This window comes from Acomys russatus, chromosome 5, assembly GCF_903995435.1.
Source record: "Acomys russatus chromosome 5, mAcoRus1.1, whole genome shotgun sequence".
NCBI classification, from domain to species: domain Eukaryota; kingdom Metazoa; phylum Chordata; class Mammalia; order Rodentia; family Muridae; genus Acomys; species Acomys russatus.
The window spans coordinates 43,885,741-43,894,386 of NC_067141.1; positions in this window are offsets into that span (position 1 = coordinate 43,885,741).

Genomic DNA, 8,646 nt, shown 5'->3' on the forward strand with positions numbered 1-8,646 from the left:
ATATTTTAAAGTGAAGCTGTTGGTACAGTGTTCCTCTTTACCCTTAGGAGTACTTTTGGTTTTTAAACTTCTCAAACATTGGCAGCTTTTTTTTAAATCTCTCTATCCACATATGTGTGTGTGTGTACACGTGCATTTTTGTGAATATAAATGCCACATGCAAACGTGCATGCTTGTGAAGGTCAGAGGTCACTCTCAGGTTTTTTTTTTTTTTTTTTAAACAAGTTCTTTAACTGGCCTACAACTTGCCAAATAGGCAAGACTGGCTGGCCACCAAGCCTGGAACTCTCTTGTTTTTGTTCCTCAGTCCTGGGCTATAAGCACAGGACACATAACCAGCTTTAGGGTACGTATAAGTACTTGCCAGGTTTCAAACTTAGGTCTGCAAGCCATGCAGAAAGCAGCTTACTGAGTGAGCCATCTCCCAACCCTCTCTTTCCTAATTTTTTTCTTCTTCTAGTGTTTCTTTATTTATGGTTCTGTTCCTGTACCCATGGTCTTGTGCATGCTACGCAAGCTCTAAACCACTCTCAAAGAAGGCTATTCACTAAGAAGCCCCATATATGAAACCGGATGGCTGTCCGTCTCAACAGATGGACAAACAACACAGAAACACAAGAAATGTGAAAAGGCAAAGCAAAATGATGCCACCAAAAATTCGTATTGAAATGCAAAAAGAGATTTTTCAAAAGTTGAGGGAGTTTTTATCTTGTTATGTTGAGACAGGGCCTCACTGTATAGCCTTGGCTGGCCTGGAACTTGATAGGTAGACCAAGCTGGCCTGGAAGTCACAGAGGTCCACCTGACTCTGCCTCCTGAGTACTGGAACTAAAGGTGTGTGCCACCATTGCTGCCCAAATGTTAAGATTTTTTTTTTTTTTAATAATCAAGATTCAAGTAACCTCATCATAAAGTAAAGAAATCAATTCAAACTTGAATGAAAAATTTATCAGAGATAGAGTTTGAGAAGAAAAAATATATCGAAATCTTTGAAATTAAAAGCGCAACTAAACTGGGTGGTAGTGGCACATACCTTTAATGCCAGCGCGCAGGAGGCAGAAGCAGACAGATATCTCTGTGGGTTTGAGGTCAGCCTGGTGTAAACAGTGAGTTCCGGGACAGAAAGGGCTACATGGAGAAACCCTGTCTCAAAAAGCAAACAAACAAACAGAAAAACTTAATGAATGTAACAAACAATAGAATAGAATAGATGGTGGAAAGAAAGCAATGAAAGACAAGGCTGAGGAATTCTTACATTCAGCCACAACACAAACTAAGAGACCAACCACACCACCACCTCCAAGATCCCAGGGACATGAGTAAGGGACCAAATACATGCATCTGTGATGCAGTGCTTGTGAGTCTCTGCCACTGTGACACAAACTTGAAGGGATTCCGAGCATCAGACTGGCGTGTGGGCACATCTGTGGACCATTTGCTTGATTCATGATTAATGTGAGAGAGCCCAAAGCACTATGGGGGTTGAGGTGCCATCCTGGGCAGGGAGTCCCAGGTTGTATAATAAAGGCAGCTGAGCAAGCTGATAAGCAGCACTCCTCCGTGACCTCTGCTTTGGATACAGCCTCCAGGTTCCTACCTTGAGTTCTTGCCTGGTGTCTCTCCAGAATGGACTTTAACCTTATAAGCCAAATAAATGCTCTCCTCTCTGAGCTGCTTTTGCTCAAGGCGTTTTTAATACAGCAAGCAAAAGCATTAGGATTGGTGCAGAAGGATCCAAGATACAGACTGAAGGCATATAAAACTTAGCAAACAAAATGATAGCAATATGGTTCCAAAGCCTGGTGGCAGGGGGAGAGGCAGACACCCAATTACAAAGGGTCATTTAGAACCCCAAATAGACTTATAAAACTATAAAAGATGTTACGTTGGTTTGGTAGAAAGGAAGCTGAGACTACTTGCCTTCAGAGAAGCTTTATTCGAAGACTTACCGACAGTTCCGTTGCCACAGACAGCAAGGAAAGGGCCCTGAAGTAAGACATCGGGCCAGCCAGGGTGAGCCACTTTGTCACAGGGAAACACAAGAGTTCCCCCTTGGGGCTCTTAATCTCATTAATATAGGAATTTTTAAAAAGCAGATTCAGAAGGAAGCTTGTGAATAGTTTTGTGAGACTTTGAGAAAAACAACAGTGCAAGGAATCCACCGTTCTTGGCAGATGCAGGAGGCTGATGGATGAGTTCGGGACCAAAAATGTAGGCAGGTTCAGCAGTGGAGGTTGGCAAGTAGCCACAGAGTGGAAGGGGAAGAAAATGAGTAAGAAAAGACAGAGTGAGAGGGAAGGCATGATGGGGCGGATCTGCACTGCTACAGGAGAGTGAAGGACAAGTCCACTATCTCATTAAGGGGATAATTAAGCCTTCCTCATCTTAGCACGTCTTTGGATGAACTAGGTTTGGGGGCAGGCACACACACTCCTGGCTGCATGATTGAGAGGTAACTGAGGAGGAAGGAGCTTTCTCTTAAAGGGCCTCAATAAAGCCCTATACATTGTCATGTGGTAATTTAAGTCTTAAAAAGCCAATTGAATGCTTGAATCTCACTGAGAAGAGGAAATTATAAAATAGTCATGGGGGGATAGAGGAAGGAAACAGGATGGAAGAGAAGGTGGGGGGAGGAATAGGATGGATTAAGTGTGGGGAGCTAGAAAACTAGGACAAGAGCAACTCCCAGGAACCTATGAGGGTAACTCTAGCTAAGACCCCTAGTAATAGGGGACATGGAACCTGAAACAGCCACCATCTGAAACCAGACAAGAACTCCAATGGAGAGATAGGGACACCTCCTTCAACCCACAATTTGTCCTGCCTACAAAATGTACAGGGAAAAGGATGGAGCAGAAATTTAAATAAAGGCCAAGCAGTGACTAGCCCAACTAGAGATCCATGTCATGAGCGTGAGCTCACCCCTGACATTGCTAATGATGCTCTGCTAAACTTGCAAACAGGAGCCTAACATAACTGTCCTCTGAGAGGCTCCACCCAGCTGCTGAGGGAAAGAGATGCAGAGACCCACAGCCAAACAGCAGGTAGAGCTCAGGGAGTCTTGTAGAAGAGAGGAAGGATAGATTGAAGGAGCCAGAGAGGTCAAGGACACCACAAGACCACCTTCAGAATCAACTAACCTGGGCTCGCAAAGACTCACCCACCAATCAAAGTGCTTGCTTAGGATGGTACTAGGCCCCCTACACATATGTAACAGAAGTGTAGCATGCTCTTCACGTGGGAGCTATGACAGCAGGAGCAGGGACTGTCTCTGACTCTGCTTCCTGCCTGTGCATCCCTTTCCCTAACTGGGCTGCCTTGTCCAGCCTCAATAGGAGAAGATGTGCCTAGTCCTACTCCAACAAAAAAGAATGAATGAATGAATGAATGAATGAATGAATGAGAGATCAAAACAAAAACATGTTTACATCCACTACATAACTCAATTACAAAAGGGATGAAATATACTGACTGGATGAACCATATGCCTTGGTAGCTATTTCCCAAAAGCGCTCTTAAAATTCAACACAGGAATTTAAATCTTATACTGTTTAATGCAACATCACAGAGGAGCCCTAAAAATAGTATGGCCAGTGAGAGAAACCTAACAGGAAAGACTGTCTTTTTTCCAACTCCATTTGCATGAGGTTTCGAGAAAAGGACATAAGGCAGAAAGAGGAAGCCACTTGTCTGTGGCTCAGAATGGGAGCAAGGAGCACTGCACATAGCCATGAGGGACTGGTAGGTGATGGGAGCCTTCCAAACCTAGCCAAGTTGTGGATCTGGTCCAGTTTCCTGAAACTCCCTGAGCTGGGCTGAGCTTCGTGACATGAAAATTATACCCCAGTAGAGCTGCCTTAAAGAAGAAATAAAGCGTCTCCCATTTTTTTTTATAGCAGACTGATAGTATAGTTGATGGTATTTCTACACATCTGTGCTACTGTTTCATCTTGTTGGCCATTTTGAATTAATTTTTCTTTCAACAAGATACATTATAATCCTTTTTGTAAAAATCTGGGAGTGTTAAATTCAGGGTGCTTTTTTTGGTCTAATTTTGGGAGGCGGACGTGGACATCAAAAGTTTTCCTCAGTCACTCGCCACCATCTCCACTGAGGCAGTGTCTATCCGTTGAACCCAGAGCTCTTCAATAAAGCTAGTCTAGGTATCCAACTCACTGTGGGGATCCCCCTGCCTCTGACTGCTGAGTTACCGGTGAGTCATCATGCCCACCTAATGTTTGTGTGGGTTCGGATGATTTGAACTCTGGTCCTCATGCTTGCTGGCCATAGGAGGTGAGCCATTGCCCAAGCCCTGTTGGCTTATTTGAAGCAGGATCTCACTATGTAACTCAAACTAGCTGAAACTTGAAATCCTCCTGCCTTAGTCTCTCAAGGGTGGAAGTGAGGAGCAGGTGCCAGCTCACTGAGATAAACTTGGTTTGTGTGTGCCTGAATGACATCCATATTGCTCTCGCTCTTTGATTGCTGGGCTGAATATAAAAATTATGACTTCATTCATGTAAAACATGTTTTCTTGTCCCTACTGTCCTGGGGTTGGGCACGTTGCTGACTACATTTGTTGCCAGAACAAAGTCCAGTAGACCAGTGATGTCAGTTTTCCTGTTGTTTTGCATTTCTATTCCATGTTGTAGCCCTTGGTGTATCTTTGCTATTAGATATGGCTGCTCCCCTTCCCACTGGGACTTATTCTCAAAAAACAAGTACATCACTGTCGTCTACCATATAGTTGAGAAAGTCCTCCAACTAGCAAAACCAAGAACTTGGAAACAAAAGGCAGCAAGGAGCTCAGGGGAAAGACAGACAGTAATGGAAACAGAAAAATATTAAAAAAAAAAAAAACTAAACTAAATATCATCATGAATATTGCAGTGAGATGGCAGGCTTAAGATTATTTTCGGTAGCACTTAGAATTTAACACCAAAAACTGTCAATAGCAAGGAGATGGAATCAGCCTAGGCATCTATCAGCAGATGAGTGGATCTAAAAACAATGTGGCTTGTTTATGGGGAGGGTGTTTCTGTGTGCCTGGGTAATGGATTTGCATTCAGCTATACAGAAGGAAGTTAAGTCGCTTACAGTGAAGTGGATGGAGCTGGAGAGGATCATGTAAAACCAAATAAGTTAGACTCAGAAAAAGATTGCATGTTTCCTCTCCCATGTATGTGGAAGCTGGGTTTACACATCTGTGAATGAAAGCAGAAGGGGCACTGTTTGGGGTAGGAGAGGATGGGGGGGGGGGTGGGGGGAGGACAGGAGAAGACAATGGGGAGGTGAGGTTGAGCAAAGTTCAGTGATGTGCATGTTTTAAAATGAAATCTGTGGCCAGGCAATGGAAGTACATGCCTTTAATCCCAGCACTTGGGAGGCAGAGGCAGGCAGGTCACTGTGAGTTCAAGGCCAGCCCGGTCTACAAGAGTCCAGGACAGCCAAGGCTACACAGAGAAACCCTGTCTTGGAAAACAAAAAACAAACAAACAAAAAAAGCTGTTTATATATGCTACTTGAAAAGATATTATTTGAAAGTGTTTAGAAGATATGATTTTTGCTTCTTTAACTGCCTCCCTGTCCCAGAAAGAAATTGCTCCATCGCCGTGAGTTGCAGAAAGAAGATGAGAAAAGCAGAGCCACGGCCAGCTGAAGGATGACCTGAGTGAAAGAGGGCACAGTTCCTGCTGTTAACTAGAAAGCTGGGTGCTGCTTGTCGCTGCAGCACATTCTAGTGTATCCTGGCCAACTCAGCCACTTCCTTCTTACTCCTTAAAAACGGAAGCTGAGGGGCTGGAGAGATGGCTTAGTGATTAAGAACACTGGCTTTTTGTCTAGAGGTCCTGGCTTTGATTCCCAGAACCCACCATGGAGGCTGACAGCCATCTGTAACTCCAGTTCCAGGGGACCCAATACCCTCTTCTGGCCTCTGTGGGCACCAGGCACATACATGGTACACAGACAAACATGCAGACAAAGATCCCTATGCATAAAACAAGGAAATGAAAGTAAATTGAGGGGTTTTTTTTTTTCTTAAATGGGAGTTGGTCTAGCATGGTGGCACAAGTCTTTAATCCTAGCACTTTAGAGCAGAGGCAGGTGGCTCTCTGAGTTCAAGGCCATTGTGGTCTACAAAGTGAGTTTTAGGGCAGCCAAGACCACATAATGATACCCTGTACCAAATAAATAAATAAATAGATCCACCAACCAAATTCCAACTTCTTTTATGCAAGAAAGAAGAAAATTCTATTTAAATCTCTGATATTCTGAATGTAAAATGGGCAACATAATCTTATCTTTACGGATAAAATAACTGCTCGGATGATGGAAGGAAGTTTACGTAGGGATGACTTTTAGAAGGCAACAGCACCATCTTACTAGATGTGTTAAAACCAGCAGAGGTTGAGCAGGACAACAAAGATGGTGGAATAAAAACGAAATGAGTTGGAGGGTTTGACTCAGAGAACAGACCAAGCAAAGGGGAAAGGTAAGGCAGGCACTGCTTCATCTTGGTAGAGGCATTTTAAGAAAATGGCTTTAAACTGTAGGGATGGGAACACGGAATAATGATAAAAATTAAATTCCTTAAGGAATGGCAAAGCAGCCCAGTGTTAAAGTTAATATATGCCCAGTGCTGAAGTTAAAACAGAAGCAAAGGGAAGAGTCCCTGTGTTGTGGACATTGTAATCTGGAGAGGCACAGAAGTAGCATTTTAGACAAAGCAGTGGTGTTTGCTAGGGAGAGGAACAGTTACCGACCTCGGAAGGCTTCCTGGAGGTGGTGACTGCTGCCATCCACAAGCTCACATGGAAAGGCTTCCTCCAGCTGGTTTCAGTATTTGGGGAGGCGGTGGAAACTTTAGGAAGTCGGGCCTAGCCAGAGAAAGGGGGTCCCTGAGGGTGTTCCTTTGAAGGTTCTGTCTTGTCTCTGGTCCCTTTCTCCTGTCTTCTACTTCCCGGATGCTGTGGGGTAAGGGGCTCTGCTCTGCTCTGCCCACACAGCCATGATGGTCTCCTCACTATAGGCCAGACACAGCAGAGCCCATGGAGCAAGTTCTGAAACCATGAGACAGAAGAAATCCTTCTGCCTTTTGAATTCTTGCTCAGGGGTTTGTCACAGCAGCAAAAGGCTAACTAATCCAGTGACAAGTGACACCGAAGCAAGAGGGAACAGCACCAGGGGACTGGCTGAGTCCTGCGGGACTTAGTCACATTAAAAGAGAGTAGGTGCCCTGGCATGGTGGTGCAGGCCTTTAATCCCAGCACTTGGGAGGCATAGGCAGGTAGATCTCTGTGAGTTCAAGGCCAGCCTGATCGACAAAAGTCCAGAACAGCCAAGATAACACAGAGAAACCCTGTCTCGAAAAACTGAGAGAGAGAGAGAGAGAGAGAGAGAGAGAGAGAGAGAGAGAGAGAGAGAGAGAGAAAGAAAGAAAGCAATTGGGACTTCTACAGGAGTCAAGAGAAAGCAGTGGGGCCTTGGACACCAACTACATTGCTCTCCGCTGGCTTTAGAGGCAGTGACAAGATCTGGTCACTTGACAACAGTTTTCTACACATGATTCCATGAATGCTGCACTGGTGGACTGCCTCCTACTCCTCAGGATACCCTAAGCCTGAGGCTTTCCCACACTTTCTCCTCTTTCCCTGCCAAGCCCGAGTCTAAGATTCTGCTATGTTTGGAAAGCCACACCTGCCGCGTGGGAAGACCATTCGGATGAGGTGTGGCCAGGAAAGAATGGGTATGAACGAGAAGATCTGAGGTAAGGATAACATCTACCCAAGGGGCTACTTGGAAGCGATGGGAGAATGCCCCAGACAGTGACAAGGGTCATAAATAACTGGGGACTCCTCCCCAGCAGTGCAGCACTGTGCCTCTAGCCTCTCAGGCTGTGGCAGCATGAGGAAAGTGTGCGTGCTAAAGGAAGAGACAGTAATGTCTATAAAGTCAGCCTTTCTGAATAACACAGGAGCCAAAGCCTCCACTCCAGTCTTGGCTACTTTGTCTGTATGTTGTCTATCCCCAACCCTGAATGTTTCTGGGCACTGTTTCCTTTTCTTAGCATTTTCTCATCTGATTTTGGTGGGCTGCCTGATCTACAGGGTCAGCACAACACAATCCATTGCCTGTATAACACCAGGTACCCAACGTCACTCAATAAATATGTGCAAACCCACGTATGAGCCATCAATTGGGCCATGGAGGAGGGTGATGGCTAATTGGTTTGCAGACTGGCTTATACTTAGCTAGCTTTCTTACAGTTCGGGTACACATGCCTATGGTGAGCTGGGCCTTCCTACAGCAATGATAATCAAGACAACGCCCCCCCCCCCCAGACATGCCTACAGACCAACCTGATCTACACAATCCCTCAACTGAGGCTCCCTTCTCAGGTGACTCTGAGCTGTGAAAAGTTAACTAGCACATAAGATATCCAGAGGGAGCGCCTTCCCCTGGATCCTCTCCTGCATAAAGAACCTAGTCTCCCTTCTGAGACAAGCCCAACGCAACCTCAACAGAGAAGCTGGCAGAGGATGCTACCAGGATGTTATTCAGTGACCATCTCTTGCCAGGTAGCATTTGAGATACATTGTTTGCCCCAAAACAATCAGAGATCAGTGATGCCCTTACAAGAAAGAA